Source organism: Pelobates fuscus, chromosome 4, assembly GCF_036172605.1.
Source record: "Pelobates fuscus isolate aPelFus1 chromosome 4, aPelFus1.pri, whole genome shotgun sequence".
Lineage (NCBI taxonomy): Eukaryota > Metazoa > Chordata > Amphibia > Anura > Pelobatidae > Pelobates > Pelobates fuscus.
The window spans coordinates 207931397-207950599 of record NC_086320.1 but is presented as its reverse complement, the minus strand read 5'-3'; the positions used below and the strand labels follow the sequence as shown (position 1 = coordinate 207950599).

At 36.6% G+C, this 19203-nt stretch overlaps 1 protein-coding gene across 5 annotated transcripts in view; it reads left to right on the top strand.

The window, feature by feature from the left end:
- The window catches only part of LOC134608777 (poly(rC)-binding protein 3-like), a 1002469-nt gene that overhangs the window by 839905 nt on the left and 143361 nt on the right, over window positions 1-19203 (top strand). For 4 of the 5 annotated variants that reach the window (XM_063451876.1, XM_063451872.1, XM_063451874.1 and 1 more), the window contains one exon: window positions 9403-9472. The exons of the other annotated variant lie outside the window; for it this stretch is intronic. The gene's annotated coding sequence lies outside the window, so the exon portion shown is untranslated. The remainder of the gene's footprint in view (window positions 1-9402; window positions 9473-19203) is intronic. 5 annotated transcript variants of the gene reach the window in all.

Genomic DNA, 19203 nt, shown 5'->3' with positions numbered 1-19203 from the left:
TTATTCTGGATATATATCAATGTGTTTATATCAGCCAGTAGTGACAATTATATTGTCAGATGTAATTAGTGTTGCTGACTGGATTTTTTGCCTACTTTAGCAGCTAATCTAAGGAGATAGCCAATCAAGGAATTAAAACTAAATTTGGGCTTTGAAAAAGAAGTAAAAAAAGATGTTTAAAAAAAAAAAAAAAAGATGTTGAAAGTTGTGTTACTCTTTAATTAACATATCTTCAGTTACCTACCTTTACTGTGTATATCGCTAGAGGCAAGATCTCTTAAGAGTAAGAAGAAGGATTTTTCCAGTGGTCTAAATAGACCCATTATAAAGGTAGTATATAATAAATGTGGACCTTTCCCTTTAGATCTCTCCAAAGTAATAGTATGACGATTAATTTAATACTTATATGGTACTTCAATTAAAATGAATATCAGAACTATGTATGGTCCAGTCATTGTAACTTTTGGTGAATAATACAATAAATAAATCATGAAACCAGGCTTATTGGCAGTATATTATATTGGACTTGCTTATAAAGAGTGTATCTGGGTCAAAGTTGTAAAAGTGGGGCAGCTAGCAACAATGTTGGTTTCCATGGTAATGGTACCACATTTAGAACTTTACCCTGGAATTGATCATCATGCCTTCTATTATGTGAGTTGTAGGAGATACAGTATCCCTGAGGGGAGAGACTATAGCTGAGATTAATTAACGATGACAGTTTCTGTCATTTGTACAAAGCAGTGATGTAGAAAGTCTGTCTAGTATGGAGTATCCCATAGTTTGATATTTTTATGTTGTTACATTTTTCGTAGCACAGTTACATGGTTATATGAACAGTGAGCACAATGACTAAATTTAGATCCATCTATTGAGCTTTAAAGCATATCCCAGGTCCTTTCACTCTTTTGTAGTGCAGTAATGATGTGCATCAAGGGTTTTGATTTGCTTCAGATTCATGTTGGACATTAAGAGGAGAATGAATTAGGATTTGATCTCTACTTGTATTAATATCAGAGGCAATAGATACAATGCAATTGTTTAATTCCCCTTTTAGTAACATATTAAAATATAATGCTTCTCTTGCATTTTATGATGTCTAACCACAAATCCATATAACAAGCACACTGATATAAAAGACCTGAACCCACTGCGGACAGAACATTTCAAAAACGAAAAATAGTCACGAATATTGTATTTGTGCACATAAAAGATCAAGCAGATCTCAACATGGACAGACAAAAGGCTATGACTAGGCTATGAAAATTATTTAGTATTTTATTGTAATATTTTACTCAATAAATATGCGTTGTTAGGTTGTTCTGCTTTCTATTTTTATGTGCATTGATTGTAAAATGTTATTCAACACATGTATGTGTGATTTTAAATGTAGAGTATGTCTGGATTACCTTTGTGCCATTTTTCTGATAAATTGTATATTTATGTAAAACAATAGGATTTTTTCTGTGTACAATAGTCCATGGGCTCCGTCCCCTAGTTCTGTGTCAATTTGTATCCAGTTTTCTTCAGTTTAATATGGAAACATTAGGCAGCCCTACTCCTGACACCAGTAAAAGTTGGAGAACCCTTGGTTTATCCAGTAATATTAAGGAGGAGTTGCAGTGTATATGTAAAGAAAATCCATTCATTTTCCTCCCTGAAGTAATTTATTTGCATCTTTTATCTGTTATAGATTCAAATTTGTATTATTTAATCTTGTTATTACTATTATTTTAAATACTTTATTTCATTGTTTATTTATATTGTTTTTATCTACTGCATTTTTTTTTTTTACATTATCTATTCGGATAAAATATTATTGACCATTTATTTCAATTCTATCTTAAATACAATGTACAGAAGTAACAACATTTTCATGAATAAGGAGCAAAAAAATCTTGCTTAAAATTATAAAAAAAATTATTGAGATTGGAAAAATAGGAAGATGGGTGCAGGGAAGGAAAAGTACAAGCAGGTAAAGTTTCAGAACAAGTAGTTTAAGGAGTGAACTGCCAATAGCCACGAATTTACCAAAATTATGAAGAATTGTGGATTTTAGAAGCAAGTTTATTTAGTGTAAATGCATACCAAATAATTAGCTGTATTTATGATCATTATTGCCAATATTCCGTAATACTTTTCCGTAGTACAATTAAAACCTGGGAAAATAAAACTACTAATTTTACTTGATAAAAAAAAATGCCATACTTTTTAATATTATTTAAAATAAAACATATTATATAGTGTTTGATCTTGAAATGCCTACATATAAGTAAATATCTTTTTCCAGTATCTTTGCTTACTATGCCTCGATAGTTAAATCTTCTTTAGTTAAAATCACTGCCCACATGTCCAAACACCATGTGGAACACTGGACTAGGGTCAGTCAAGTGGCACTTCCTGCCAGACATGATGAAACAAAAAAAGATAGCCACACCAGAAGATGATTACTTACAATTATTATTATTATTATTATTATTATTACTGGCATTCATATATTATTCATATATTATGAATTGTATTCTGCAGCCCTGTACAGTTGGGGAAAAAGACAACAGACCGCTACAACAGGTAGACAAAGCACTCAGAGAGCCCTATATACTTAGCTGAAACAAATGTTCAATCTAAAATTAATATGTACATAAATATGCGAATTTCTGTGAATGCGTGTAAACATTTACTTACAAAAGGATTTTTGGTGGTGATTTTCTTGATGGTCTAGATCAGTGTTCCCCAACCAGTCCTCATGGACCACCAACAGTCCAGGTTTTGTCAGTATCTCCATTTGAATAAAACAGGGAAATACATAAATCCGGCACTGGTGGTGGGTTGGGGAACACTGGTCTAGATGCACACTATTTCAGCTGTATTATCTCATTAAGAATTAGCATTTCAATATGTCCTTTATTTTGTTATGTATGTTGGGCTTATAAAAATGCATGATGTGTGTCTACAACAACATCGCGGCTTTGATAGATAAATTGTCACTTGCACAACGTGCCATGATATTCATTATATAGTTAATAACCCGCATGAGGTATATAGTGTTGTGCTGTCAAGTATTCCTTTGTTTAGTTATTTGCTTATGGAATATCTTCAGCTGAGCAGATGCTGGGGACATCCACTAGTGATTTTTTATCTGATTATTTGTACTGGTGGAATGGGTTTAGTCAGAAGTTCCCCAAAAGCAGATGTGATTCAGATCATTAATTCATGTCAATATAGACATCCCATTGCTAAAGGAAGAGACAACCCAGCTATTAACCTGCTAGGCTTGCTATGAGAAATCTGCAAGCCAATTAGTGAAATTCAATTGCATTCATGTTTCTTTTTTTTCTGAAATATTACAGAGGCAGCATCTACTCTTAATTATTTAATACACAAGGTTATGTCAGATGTTTCCCAAACCACGTTAATGTTTACCTCAACTGAGCCATACAGGGATCTCCCTCCCCTTAATGTATCAGGCGATGTGTGATTAAGTAGATGAATCATTGATAATATGGGAATGGTAGAGGTTTTAAACTCACAAGTGCCTGTAATTTAAAAGATGTGTAGCTGTTGGTCAAGTGCTGCTAGTGCATTCTTTGTGTGGGAGTAGAGTCTTGGTCATATTCAGACTAGTCTTTATTATATAGGCATACTTTAATATAATATGACCAGATTCTCACTAGTACTATCTATGGCGGGTGCAAAATATGGTACAGCTAGCCTAAGTACACATCATTATTTAACCAAATGTGCTACACAGAAAATAAAAACCCTTTATTTGAATAATGTATTGATTTAAATAAAAGCTTTGTATTATGCATGGAATGTATTTGGTTTTATTGTTATTAGCATGAAGCAAGATCATACTGATTATTACTACTCCCTGTTTAGTATTTTTGAATGTATATATTAAATGGGACACTATAGTCACCAGAACTACTATAGCTCAATGTAGTGGTTCTAGGTCATACAGCCAGTCTCTTCAGGCTTAACATTGTAAATACTGCCTTGTAACACTGCATTGTAAAGGCAATGTTTACACTGCTTCCTAGGTCCACCTCTAGTGTGTTTCACTTGGACAGCCACTAGAGGAACTTCCTGAATGAAGTGCAGCAGTCTTTGCAACACTTACTTTCTGCATGGAGAAGCTGAAGGCTCCCCATTGAGATGTATTGACTTAATCCATCTATCTGATTGAGGTAGTACCCATGTGACTGAGAATCAAGAAGGATGATCTTAACCAAGGATGCAAGACCATCATTACCGTAGGAAAGTATTGAATCAATTCTTTCCTATGGGGGATTTGTATACGGTGAATGTACTCCTGCAAAGCGTGAGGATGTCAGCATTGTTTCACAGAGTTAAATTTACTAGAGTACTACTAAAGTAAGTCTTAATGCAATGTTTTAAATTGCATGGTTATGGGGGACAGTGGCAAAACCTCACTCTGCGCCAATCAGCATCTGTTCATACAGATGCATTGAATCAATGTATTCATATAGGAAACTAAGGCAGCATGGAGACGCTGAATGCCAGTGCTGCATTCTGTGCTGAGTGACTGGATGTGTTACTATGCAGCAATTTAAACACTACCTTTACTCTGAAATGGCAGCATTTACAGTGCTCGGCTTGCAGGGACTGGCTACAGACACCAGAACCACTGCACTGAGATGTAGTGGTTCTAATGACTATAGTGTCCCTTTATTTTTTATATTTTCTTTAGTATTATTTGTAACCAAAAAAAAAAAAAAATACATGATACATTAACAGGATTTAATAAAATATATCAAAAGTTAGACCTGTCTAAAGAAGCATATCACGTCCTCATTCGTTGGTTGACAAAATTAATACAATACCTATTTTAGGTTGAACAGAGTGCTGACATGTACAGGATTGCACAATATTTGCCATTAGAAAAATTAGTCCGGGATCCCACCTCTCTTAATTACAGGCATTCAACACTTTTTAGGATGGTAATGTGATTTTCAGAATGCTACAAAGTGCAGCTTTAAGTTTACTGTCAGTCCTTATTGTTACTATTTATAAGAATTATTGTTTTTATCCCTAGAAGTGTCCCATCTTATGTGATGGTAAAATGGAACGTGTGCCTTGACAGAGTTGTCATCTTAATTTAAAGCTATAAACAACACGCCTCATACATTGTAATTTTGTATCAATGTCCACCAGCTCAGACATAATGACTGAGGAGATTGCTTTATTTACATTGTATACATATGTAAATAACATCTGTCTGTTTCCCGCTTCCCACTTCTAGATTGTATCCCCTTACATAAATCTGAAAATCTGGTCAGTTTTTTAGCAGAGCATGTTTCTTGTCCTCTGCAGTCTTTTGTTGAGTTCCTCTAATTAGTCTTAGTGGCAGATGGGGTATTTTCAAACCATTATTACTTTTAATAATAATTCTCTGAGCAATTAGAGAATCACAAGTGGAATGGAGTTTATTTATGTTTATTGCTTGATCTTTTGTACACACTGATCCAGCCAGTAAGCTAGCACAGTTGGTTAATGTGCCAACTGTTCCGATCTGAAGTTGCAGAGCTGTGGCCAGAAAGGTCAACACAGTTTTTTAATCATCTTAAAAACAGTAATATTAAAGGGACATTCTAAATACCTTAATTATTACAGCTTCATAGTTGTGATCCAAGGATTGGTTTTCATCAAACTTTTTGGCAAAACCAGATTTTCTGGTTGCTTGTCCTCTGGGGCAATACAGTGTAACCTACTTACATATACCTTCATCAAACTGGGAAATGTCACCTATTAGAGGTAGACATCTATTTTCAAGTTAAGAGTTGGGGAATCTGGAAAGTTACCTGATAGCAATATTTGGACAAAAACCTCATCATAGGTGGCACATATGTAATGTACATTGTAAGGTTCTGAGAGTATAGGAAGGGGTCAAATGTTTTTTAAATAGTATAATTTGCTAACAGTAGTGGCAGAACATCCAGGATTGTAATGGTTATTATTGTCACAGGGCAGTGGAGTTCTGCTTGTAAACAGGTTGTGGGGTAGGCCAGGCAGGGTGTCCCCCCTTTGGAAAATTGTTATTTAGTAAATTGCTAATTCAGCACTACAGCGCTCCTTTGCTGCCCACATACCCAGTTCTCATGCAAACACTGTGACTCATAGCATGACCATGAGGGATCCCTGCATCACCAGGGATCACCCCCACATCCTTGTAGAAAAGTAAGCAGGGAAGGGGTACATTTGTATTAATGCTAATATCATAAACAGGGCCTGCACAACCAGACATCTCCACAGACAATCACTCTAATAATCACACTCAGAGAGCTCTTACACACAATCCCATTCAACTAGCCCCACACACAATAGCTCTCAGGCAAACCATAAACCATCACACTTAAACAATTCCACACACTCAGCCAACCCCCACACACAGGCGCACTCTGCCCCCCCTTCCCCCTCCCCCATGCACAATAACACTCAGTCAGCTTCCCACACACAACCACACTCCAAACATCCATATCACATTCAGCCACCCACCACAGTCAGACAATCACCAGAATTATACTTATATACCACACATCTCACTAAGGTGCAAAGCTTGGGGAGTGATAATGGGCCCTTTTTTTCTTCTTACACATCTACCCAACAGGAATATGGTATATAGATATTGATAGTATGTAGACAGAATTGGTTTTACTTACTGCAGAGTACTGGGCACTAACTGTATAAATACAAGGTTCTTACACAACTACATAGCCCCCCTTTCAAGGCTGAAACGTATTAATTACTTTTTTTTATAAAATGAGAATTTCTGTGAGGATCTCGTGTGCGCCATTCTACTGTGTTTTTGCCTCTATTTAAGTGCCAACATAGGCAATAGTGCTTTATGTTAAAAGATCACATGGTGCCGCAGATAGCAAAAAAGCTGTTTAACCCCTTAAGGACACATGGCGTGTGACATGTCATGATTCCCTTTTATTCCAGAAGTTTGGTCCTTAAGGGGTTAAGGGGGTCTCAGAACCAATTTTGGTACCATAATTGACATAGAAAGTATTAACATTTACAGGCAATATGTTTTTGACTTAGGTGGAATTTGTTTGTTACTTTTTTTACACTTTATAGACCACTACTAACAATAAACAGGCAACAATTGTCTTTATTGTAGACTAGTGAGGAAATCTCCAACTAGGTGGGGAGTTTTTTTTCTTATACTTTTCTTTGTGTTCATGTTGCATCTAAATAATCTTTTGTTACATTTACAAGTATTTTGTTATTATTAATGTATTGGGTTTGATAATGGGATACATCTGCAACAAAAAAAGTACAATTGCACTTTATAATGGTGGGTTACTAATTGAGCCATTGTTTTGCTGTGCTCCATTAAACTAAGCTAAATGGGATGACAGTGTAAGGTCAACATTGTTTAGATTTTTATGTAAGCATAGCTAAACAGAGATTACCTGCAGGAAGTCCTTGTTCTTTTTGGACAATCTATCAGGGCATTAATCTGCCAGCCCTGAATTCTTTCTTGATATGTTAATATTAATTTTAGTCGGACATCTACATCGCAGCTTTCATTTGATATTCACGATGATCTTATTCTCATTCTCAATCTTTTTATGCTCTCACCAATATAAAACAAAGCACAGTTCAGAATGTTCAGCACTGCCAATTAAAGGGACACTATAATCACCAGAACAACTACAGTTTATTGAATTTGTTCTGGTGAGTAGAATCATTACCTTCAGGCTTTTTGCTGTAAACACTGTCTTTTCAGAGAAAATGCAGTCTTTACATTACAGCCTAGTGACAACTTCACTGGTCACTCCTCAGATGGCTGTTAGAGATCCTTTCTGGGTCATGGCTGCCTAAAATGCATCCAAACATTCAGTATCCCCTCCCTCTGCATGCAGACACTGAACTTTCCTCATAGAGATTCATTGATTCAATTCATCTCTATGAGGAGATGCTGATTGGCCAGGGCTGTGTTTGAATCCTGCTGGCTCTGCCTTTGTCAGTCTCAGCCAATCCTATGGTGATTGGATCAGGCTACCACTTCTGCTGATGTCAGCAGGCAGTGGGCAGGTCAAAAGGAAACAGGGCAAAAGCCTGCAGCTTCAGGCTTGAATACAAGTAAGAGTTTACTATATTTAGGGAGGCTTGAGGGGGCAGGGGGGCTAGATGGTGGTTTTAACCCTATAGGGTCAGGAATACATGTGTTCCTGACTCAAAAGTGCTCCTTTAAACCTATATGGGTTATTCATGCTCTCTGTAAATAGCAATTTAATTTCAGTTTAATTTCATGCAGACAAATTGCATATATCTGTTTGTTTGTTTGTATGTATATGTACGTTTATATGTGTACCTGCATGTTTGCGCAAGTTTTATGTATAGGATTACTAGTTTGGAAGAGTACAAAATGCTGTTCTTTGAATGCTTGGCATAAAGCTGTGTATGTATATTGGGCCTCTCAGTTACAAGTACAAATTCCACTAACCTCCTCACTCATTAAACATCGCTATTGGTATATGTTGGTGTTTTATAATGTTTAACCCCTTAAGGACACATGACATGTGTGACATGTCATGATTTCCTGTTATTCCAGAAGTTTGGTCCTTAAGGGGTTAAAATATCTGTTAATTAAAACGTTGTCTTCATATAATGGACCTGTTTAAAACATTGTTGATAAATAGCTGTTGTAACCTATTTGGCTACAAAATTCCCCCAGGTTTACAACCTTGTCGTCAAATTTTTCTAATCTATAGCTAATAACTGCTCCTGCTACAGATACTGATAGTTTGTATATTAGCAGCTTGCTAATAAAGCATAGGAACACACACCTGACCATGCACACTTCATCCTGCATGACCATAGAGAATAATGGTAGCTGTTAGCCTCTACTTAGCGACTGGCTTTCAGTAGCATCAGCCAGTAGCTGTCTTTCTCTACTTGGGAAATCTGGCAATCGGCTGGCTGATAACAAGCATTATAGACAAGCCCTATGAATTTAGTTTCAATCACTGCTTTTCAATTTATAGTGATATGAAAATGAACACGTATATCATCATCATTGCTCTTTAAAGTCCAGATCCAGTAACAATGAAGCCATTCAAGTAAAGGCCTGATTCATTATACACACCTTTCAAACCAAAGCACAGGTTTTGATCTGTACGAGCTTATACACAGGCTGCTGTTAAGACGTAATATCTTCATTGTGTTAATGACTGTTCATAATAGAACCGATTAGTGAGGCACCAACTCAGACTCTCAATTATGTTACAATGAGGAAAGTGACATGTGAATGAAAATGTGAATTGCAGGGTAATTATATGTTTGTATTTCTACTCAAAACTGGATATATAGGAACTGCTGGCATACTAGGAAAATAATCTCTTGTGTATTTTCTCTTATTTATTACAGGGGAAAGCACTCAGCAGATTTACGTTGATTTGTCTTGACTGAAGTGAAAAGGATTATTGAATTTAGACTGGTATGTAATAATATTCTGTTTCAATAAGTGTTTGCTCTGCGAAAACACGCATATGACACATGTAGGATATGTTATACGCACAAATATTTGTTAACTGTATAAAGTGTACTTCTGCTGCACCTACACAATTAGTTTTTTTAAATGTACCACTGCAATGGTTATTAAAGTGTAAGCTCATTTGCAAATGTCAAGCCAAACCTCTTAGGTGAGTCCTACCCCACTAATCCACCTTACTGTTTTCATCTAAAAGGCAAAATCTCTAATGAGACAGAAATGGGTACTCTTAGAAACCTCTACAAACTAATTAACCCTAACGGTTAAGGATGGCACAGGAAGGGTGGGTGGCAACATGGTTGTGTAGTAAAAAGCATATACAAACTAAAAAGTGTGTATGTGTGTGTGTATATATATATATATATATATATATATATATATATATATATATATATATATATATATATAATGTATGTTGTAAATCTTACAAATTTAAAGGGAAACTATAGTGCCAGAAAAACAAACTCGTTTTCCTGGCACTGTAGCTTCCCCTTCTGTCAAGGCCCCCTCCCGCTGGCTGCTGGTGGGGGGAGACCTAATTCCGCACGCGCATTAGACCTCCCCATAGGAAAGCATTATTCAATGCTTTCCTATGAGGATTCCGGCGATGCTCGACGTCCTCATGCAGAGCGTGGGGACATCGAACATCATTTAAAACACTTTTTGTGCTGTAAGAATCTGGAAGCAACATCTAGCGGCTGTCTGAGAAACAGCAACTAGAGGTGGGATTAGCCCTTTAATCAAAACACTGCAGTTTCTCCAGAAACTGAGGAGAGGGGCAAGGCACCAACACCACTCCAAAGGGCAGAAGTGGTCTGGGTGTCAGTGTCCCTTTAATCTATGTTATATGTTTTTTATTTCACAATTCCTCTTTTTTTAAACCAGCAATATACTTGTGAGCTTATGAGAGCCTTTCGACTTGCTCCAGACTTTTATGTAGATGTATAATTTTCGGAGATATTGAAGCCAATAGAGCCAGCTTCTGCTTTTCATTGTATTACGTATACTTAATATAGATAGTTTTTCTGGTTTCTTTCTATTTCATTTCTACAAAAACAACATCATGATTTAGCATAGCATGATGGATGTCAATTAGAGACGTCATACACGCAGGAAAATGGGTCTGGTAATTAAGAGGGATTGAATAAAGAGACAGAGTAAAATAAGGTAATTTATTGTAGAAAATATTTTTGGTACTCACAGAGGAGCTTTACAAGATAAAATAAGTTATGTCCTAATTATCTTGTAACTTTATGCTAGGCTTAAAATAAACCTTTTAAATGTAGTGTTCATTTCATATTCAAGGCAAATAGTATGTGAGTGACTTATCACTATCACTATAGTATTATATGCTGGAAACCCTTGTCCTATTTGTACCTACTCATTGTAATGAATGTGTCTGCTAAGAAAATGAATATTGTTTACTGACACTAATAAATGACAAATGTTTTATTTTGTAGCATTTCACACGTTAAAATGTTATCCCTGACTATTCTACATGATTATCAGGAATGGACTGTATTCCTAATGCTATAATGTCTCCGTCCCTATTTATTTAGGTCTCCACATCCCTCATCCCTCCACCCCTAAACACTTTCTTCACTTACCTCTTTCCAGCGAATCAGCACTGGTTTGGCCTCTTCCTGCGATGTCACAAGGATGGGGGAAACTAAGGCGCATGTCCCATGTGCATTAGAGCTTCCACATAGGAAAGCATTGATTTAATGCATTAGTATGGGGAATTTCACGACGTTAGATGTCCTCATACAAAGCGTGAGGACGTCCTACATCATTTCACAGAGTAAAACTCCAACAGAGTCCAGGAAGCACCTGGACTCTATTGGCATCACAGGGGAACACATAAATGAGCCAAGCTCAGTTCTAATACTACTACTGTGTGTTTGCTGTTACTATATCATCCAATAGAAACACTGTGTGCCTTCTAGAAATGTTTACCTTAAGTCAACACTGTGTGTGTTTGTTGAAATTGTATTACTCAAACTCCTGCACTGTATCCAGTCTAGAAATCGTTCACCCTGACCCTATCACACTGTCAAAGTTATTCGCTAAAGTGAGAATGCAAAATTAATTTAAAATTTATATGGACATCCCCACCCCCAAAACAAATTAAAACTTACTGTTTAGTAGATATAACCCCAATGAAAACTAATTTAATTATGCATTTTTTTGTTATCTAAAACTAGCCTAAAGCCTTTGCAAGACCCCACTTTCTAACACAACCCAGACTTTCTGTGTCCGTCCAATCACAGACTTTGCAATGAAGCTCAGTGAGAAGTCTTTGCAAGGCAGGTGCTCTGGGCAATTGCTGCCTCTTGAATTAAGATCCACTGAGCTAAACAACCGGGAAGTAACTGGACCAGTTGTCTGACAGCCAGAGGGTGTAACAAGGTTAATTATTGCTGATATGCTTTTAGGACCTTTAAGGTCATAATAACTGAACTGGAAAAATTCTGTTAGTTGTTTTCATTTTTTTTCCACTCTGAAACACTGAAAACTCCATGCTACTTCTAAATTTTGTTCTTCATGTCCCTAAATTAATTTTAAAAAATCCAAATCCAATTTTAGCTCCTGCCAAAAAAAAAAAAAAAAATATATATATATATATATATATATATATATATATATATATATATATATATATATATATATATATATATATAGTTATAACAATAACATTCATTATACTGTAGACAATTGTCACGGGAATTCCTTTTTACATAAAACAGTCATTTTGGAAAAATTATTCATTTCGGCTTACAAATTTGTTAATTCTCCCAATTCCCAGGTTATTTAGTAACCCTGTTAGTATTTGTTTTGGTTTGGTTTTGTTTACCATGAGTACCCTGTTAGAGACCTTTTTTAAAATCCGATTTACTGGGACCCTTTCATTCTGTAGACTAATCAGTAAATTACTCTGCTTGTCTCTGTTAGACATAAATAAGGCCTCTGTTGCTACTGCCTATCGTTGCATTAAATAAAACATTTTAAATCACTGGGTGAAAACAAAGTTATTTTTATACCATTCCCGTGCAAATATAATATTCTAATTCTTGTTTTTTTTAAAAAGAGTAGAATTGAGCTGATATGCTGCAGTCCCTGCCGTGCTCATGCTCCCAATGTAATATTAGACAGGATTTTCTTGCTAAAATATCTGGTGAACTTTCATTGCTTTTATTTTAGCTGGCCATAAAAAGAATCAGCGGTAGCTTTTGGAGTCATAGAGAGCACGACAATAACACAGTGACATTGATACATCTCTTAATTCCTAGTTAAACATCCTGGTGCAATAGCTGAATTGAACAGCATGCTCTGCAATCACTGAGCAGAGAGAAGTGTACAATAAAGCCTTCCTCCTCCACTGTCATAGGAAATAACGTGGGGTGAGCAGGCAATACACAGACTTATTCATCTTCTCAAAGGGTCTCTTTCACCTAAATGAAAACCTGTTTGATTCATTCCAGGGAATGTTCGGGACAGGCTCTAATTATGTAATTGAACAGGTTATTGAGATAATGTGGAAAAAAAATATTCTTATGTCTGAGCAAAGGCAATTCTCTTCTCCCCCTTGCTGTCACATCCTTATTACAAAATCTGCTTTTACTGGGAAAGATTACATGCTAAAGAAAATTATAGGGGGTATGAATTTGGATGTGGTTTTAAAAGCTATAGAAATAAATGTTTTTAAAAAAAAAAGAAAAAGCATTATTGTTAAGAGGGTAGCGATTCTTATTGTTCTGCGTAGTTAACATGCGCTTTGTAACAGTCTCATTGTGAAGACAGTTATTATGATTCCTGTATGTAGAGGTATGTCACTACTAAAGATAGGCTGTTGCCTAGTGGCCTTGACAGTTTAAGTGGTCAGCAATATAATTACTTATATTACAAGCTACTACTCTGTATGATCATCTATAAGTCACTATTATTGTATGACATAGTTGTTACATTTTGATGGCCTTTTGTACTCTGCATAATGATCCTTTTTGTTAGTATTGGAGTGTCAGTGTGTGGCTTTCTGTTGCGTGGTACTTTTTTGTCACTATTAGTGTGATACACCGTATGTTTGTTCTTTCGATGACTATTGAATTATCTTTCCGTTCCTTATCATGTGTAGGAGAGTTACTGCTCTGTATCATGAGCGTTCCTTGTACTGTGTTATGGTCAGTTTGTGCGATAGTTTCAGTTCCTGTATGATCATTCTTCCTGTTACTATCAATGTTTGCAATAGTTTCAGATCCTGTATGATCATTCTTCCTGTTACTATCAATGTTTGCAATAGTTTCAGGAACTCTATGCTCATTCTTCCTGTTACTATCATTGTTTGCGATAGTTTCAGTTCCTGTATGATCATTCTTCCTGTTACTATCAATGTTTGCAATAGTTTCAGATCCTGTATGATCATTCTTCCTGTTACTATCAATGTTTGCAATAGTTTCAGATCCTGTATGATCATTCCGCCTGTTACTATCAATGTTTGCAATAGTTTCAGATCCTGTATGATCATTCTTCCTGTTACTATCAATGTTTGCAATAGTTTCAGATCCTGTATGATCATTCTTCCTGTTACTATCAATGTTTGCAATAGTTTCAGGAACTCTATGCTCATTCTTCCTGTTACTATCATTGTTTGCGATAGTTTCAGTTCCTGTATGATCATTCTTCCTGTTACTATCATTGTTTGCAATAGTTTCAGATTCTGTATGATCATTCTTCCTGTTACTATCAATGTTTGCGATAGTTTCAGTTCCTGTATGATCATTCTTCCTGTTACTATCATTGTTTGCGATAGTTTCAGATCCTGTATGATCATTCTTCCTGTTACTATCAATGTTTGCGATAGTTTCATATTCTGTATGATCATTCTTCCTGTTACTGTCAAGGTGGCGGTCCGGTGCCCGGGACCCAGACACAGTGTCCAGGCGGCGGCGCATGGACTGGGACCCATAATGCCTGATGAAGTGGGAGTCTTCAGCGTGGAGGTGGATTAGCAGGGTCTGGTGCAGGGTAACCGCACGCCCCCTGGTGTTGAGCACCAGCGTTTGTGCAGCCACAACCAGAACCCTGATTCAGCTTCTGCGGATCCAAGGAACTAGGAGATAGGAAATAAGCAGACCTCCCAGGAGCTGAATAGGGAGGCTCTGCAGCAAGGGTGTATCCAGTACTAGAAACAAGGCAAGACTAGAGATAGGCACCAAACATGAAAACAAGACATAACTAGTAGAACCCAGAACCAGAGAAGGATAGGAAGCTAAACCCAGAACATGACACAATACATAAGGGAACATTAACTAAACATGGGCATGACTGGACAGGACTGAACATGGACAGGTATATACAAACTAAGACACGACAAGATAACATAGGCAAAACAAGAGGAGAAATAACTAAGTACTACATATGGAAATCATGGGGGTTTAGTCACACTATATGATCATACATTGCATAAGCCTGCCAACAATGCCAATTTACCCCATATCTGGCAGGTCCTACACTGCCTAATGTATGCTAAAACAACCACAGATTAAGAACACATATATAGCACTTACCTGCAAGAAAGGACAGAAGCTTTGAGCCGCTGCCTGCAGGAACTCTAACACATAATGAAAGCTGGAAACATAAGGGTGTGGCAAATAAAACAAACATTTAAAGGAAACCTGGAGACTGGGAAATCCAGGGACGAACTATAGGAATGAACCCAGAAATCCCAGCATAAAGAAAACCAGACACAGAATAGAAAACCAAAAACCAAGAAATATTAAACAAGAATAGCAAAAGGAGTACTGGATACCAGAAGCCATTACCAGAATGATCCGCAGCCAGGAACGGAACGTGACAGTTACTATCAATGTTTGCAATAGTTTCAGTTCCTGTATGATCATTCCTCCTGTTACTATCAATGTTTGTAATAGTTTCAGATCCTGTATGATCATTCTTCTTGTTACTATCAATGTTTGCGATAGTTTCAGATCCTGTATGATCATTCCGCCTGTTACTATCAATGTTTGTAATAGTTTCAGATCATGTATGATCATTCTTCTTGTTACTATCAATGTTTGCGATAGTTTCAGATCATGTATCATCATTCCGCCTGTTACTATCAATGTTTGCGATAGTTTCAGATCCTGTATCATCATTCCGCCTGTTACTATCAATGTTTGCGATAGTTTCAGTTCCTGTATGATCATTCTTCCTGTTACTATCATTGTTTGCAATAGTTTCAGATCCTGTATGATCATTCTTCCTGTTACTATCAATGTTTGCGATAGTTTCAGATCCTGTATGATCATTCTTTCTGTTACTATCAATGTTTGCGATAGTTTCAGTTCCTGTATGATCATTCTTCCTCTTACTATCGATGTTTGCAATAGTTTCAGGAACTGAATGATCATTCTTCCTTTTACTATCAATGTTTGCGATCTCATATATACATTAAACATTGGGCCTCATGGGAGCAAACCTAAGAAGTGGAGCATTACAGAAACTATGGCAAACATGAATGCACGTTGCTAAAAGGGTATCCTGTTTTATACACACAAAAGAGAGAACTAAGTCACCATTCCTCAGTAAAATGTTTTTAATATTATTAATTTTAACTTCGACTCCTTATTTCATGACAAATGCCATCAGTTACAACCGTCTTATGCCATAGCCTATCCCCTCACCATCTGACATCCCTCACTTGCCCCACTCTGGTTTCTGTCTTCTGTTTGGGTCACTCACTAGTGGTTCCACAGGCTGCTGCATACTCCACCTGCCTAAATTTTCCTAACTGACCACTTGTGCCACGGTGTATAACTGAATGATTTAGAGGGCAGAACTGTGCCAGATTATAAGTCTTCAGCATAATGCAAGGTAAAAGAAATATGTGCAAAACAAAATTTCCATATCATGCTTGTTCTCTAATTGTAATGTGTGTCCATGTCCAGTAGACAGTCTTGGTATGCCCAGGAGGATGAAATCTAAATCTTGGAAAAAAAAAAACGTTTTAATTTGTGCAGATTGTTTTCAGCTTCAAAAGAAAGATATTATTGGAGAAAAAAGGAATACTAAGAGAATGGTTAATATTTCCACTTATCCTTTCACCATTGGAGAGGGGTATTTGACCTAAAATGTTAAGCCGTGCTAAAAAAATATGAAAAGATTAAGATTTCATCCTCGGCGACAGATTTTCATCAGAAACGACATATTTCCTGCACTGTTTGTATTATGATTTTGAAGTAAGATGAACTGGTTAAGTCAGTACCGATGAATACTGTGTGATGGTAAGGATGAATGTCCCTTCCTTGTGTTGCTTTCAGTGGACCATGAATTCTAAAAAGTTATATATTGTTGCAACTATGTTTCACAAGCAAAGATGAAAACATGCAGGAACTGTGAATGTTTATTATTCTCCTAAGCAACCCTGCACAATACCTCTGCAACCTATATAGCTTTATTGCTGTGCTGGTCCTGTCACTCAAACTGAAGAAACTAGAGTAGAGTGGCTTAGGAGGATGTAAGGCATCAGGGCAGAATTTCAGTATATCGTTGCTTAGTACCGTGAATGTGCATGGTGTTAAGCTTACAGATCAAAGGAGCAATGGCTGGAACTGCTGGCTTCCAAAAACTATTGGAGTAGATGCTCAAATACCCCATGATATTCTGTTTTATAATAACTAAGTATCTAAATCAGCTGTACTTTTTTTTGAATAGCAAGTGGATCAATAAAATCAAAACTTGTGTTATGTTTAACTCTAACATCAATACATTGGTGAATCAGTACTAAAGACATTACCTAGAACAGTTTAAATTCTAGAGCTTTCATTACAAATATGTAGTACTAAGAAAAAGATGTTAAGCTAGTTGGAATCTAAATCCCAAGAATCAGGCATAGTCAGTGGTGGAACTAAGGTAGTGAGAGCCCTGGTTTTTGCCACCCCTCTCTAATGCAAAAGTGGCCAAGAGGTAGACCCTCATCTGTTGTACAATTCCAAAGATGCTTTGCCAGCTGGGGAAATACCATTTGCCCATTCTTGCAGGGTTGTATTTCTTCTAAGCCAACTGATATTATAGGGGCCATATCCCTGTTCAGCAATAACTATTGGGTGGCCATAAGTGCATGGGCCACAAAAAGTGTTGACCTCAGTGCAGTTGCACTGACTGCATCACCAGTAGTTCCACCACCGAGCATAGTCACACAAAGGGGACAGACAAAAATTATATTTTTACTAGCAAAGCATGCAAAAAATCATCATTAATTATTTATTATTTTGCATGATGCATATTTTTTTCATGAGAAAATGGTACACCAAGCTAGATACATAACAATACATTTCCCAGAAATTCTAGCGTGGCTCTTTTCTCATTGTACTCAGTAAGGGTTCATGCACAGTCAAGATGATTTAGACAACTTATTTGTTTGAATACATTTTTTTTTTTCATTTAACAGTTGTTATATAATGCTCTTATCCAGAGCGCTTTACAATATATAGAAAAATAACATTGGTAATTATACAAATTATAACAACATTTAGATATGCTAAAACAAAGGGAGAAGAGAACCCTGATCATGAGTTTATAGTCTCGAGGGGAATTGTATGTTTATACAAAAGATTGTTGGGAGAAATTACAATTGTTATAGATATAATAGTTAAAGGATCACTATAGGGTCAGGAACACAAACATATATTCCTGACCCTATAGTGTTAAAGCCACCATCTAGCCCCCCTGATGCCTCCCTAAATATAGCTAAATCTTACTGTATTCAAGCCTGAAGCTGTAACTCTGCAAGCTGTTTGACTCAGAAAAACAAGCAGTCTGCTGACATCATCAGAAATGGTAGCCTGCTCCAATCACAATGCTTCCCCATAGGATTGGCTGAGACTGACAAAGAGGCAGATCAGGGGCAGAGCCAGCATGATTCAAACACAGCCCTGGCCAATCAGCATCTCTTCATAGAGATGAATTGAATCAATGAATCTCTATGAGGAAAGTTCAGTGTCTGCATGCAGAGGGAGGAGACACTGAATGTTTGGATGCATTTTAGGCAGCCATGACCCAGGAAGAATCTCTAACAGCCAGTACAAACCATTATCTGGAAATCTATTCATAAACAGGGCTATACATATGACACAAAGTCACACATTTAGGCTGGAAAAAAAGGAAATTTAAACTAAGGCAAAGGAAAGGTTTTTTTTTTTACAGTAAGAACTATAAGGATGCCTGCAGATGTGTTTTTTTTTTTCTGAGTCCATACAGATGTTTAAACAGCAATTGGATAAATACTTTCAAAAACATAACATACAGGGATATAATTTCTAATTAGTGGGGTAATAGCTGCTTGATCCAAGGAGACATCTGACTGCTATTTTGGGGTCAAGAACACATTTTTTCCTAGTTTGTTGCAAAATTGGAAGCGCTTCAGACTGGGTTTTTTTGCCTTCTTTTGGATCAACAGCAAAAACATGTGTGAGGAAGTCTCTTTTCCGCTATGTAACTATGTAACTACATCGCAAGTCCTCCACTGACTTATGTGAGAAACTTGCTATTTTGTAAGCAGAGTAAACCTGTTAAGAGAATCCAGCTTTATATTTTAGCTTTTCCTTCTTTAACATATAGTGTACCATGGCTGTGTCTGTACTGAACCAGCTTACAATGTCAATCACTAAACCTTTATCATA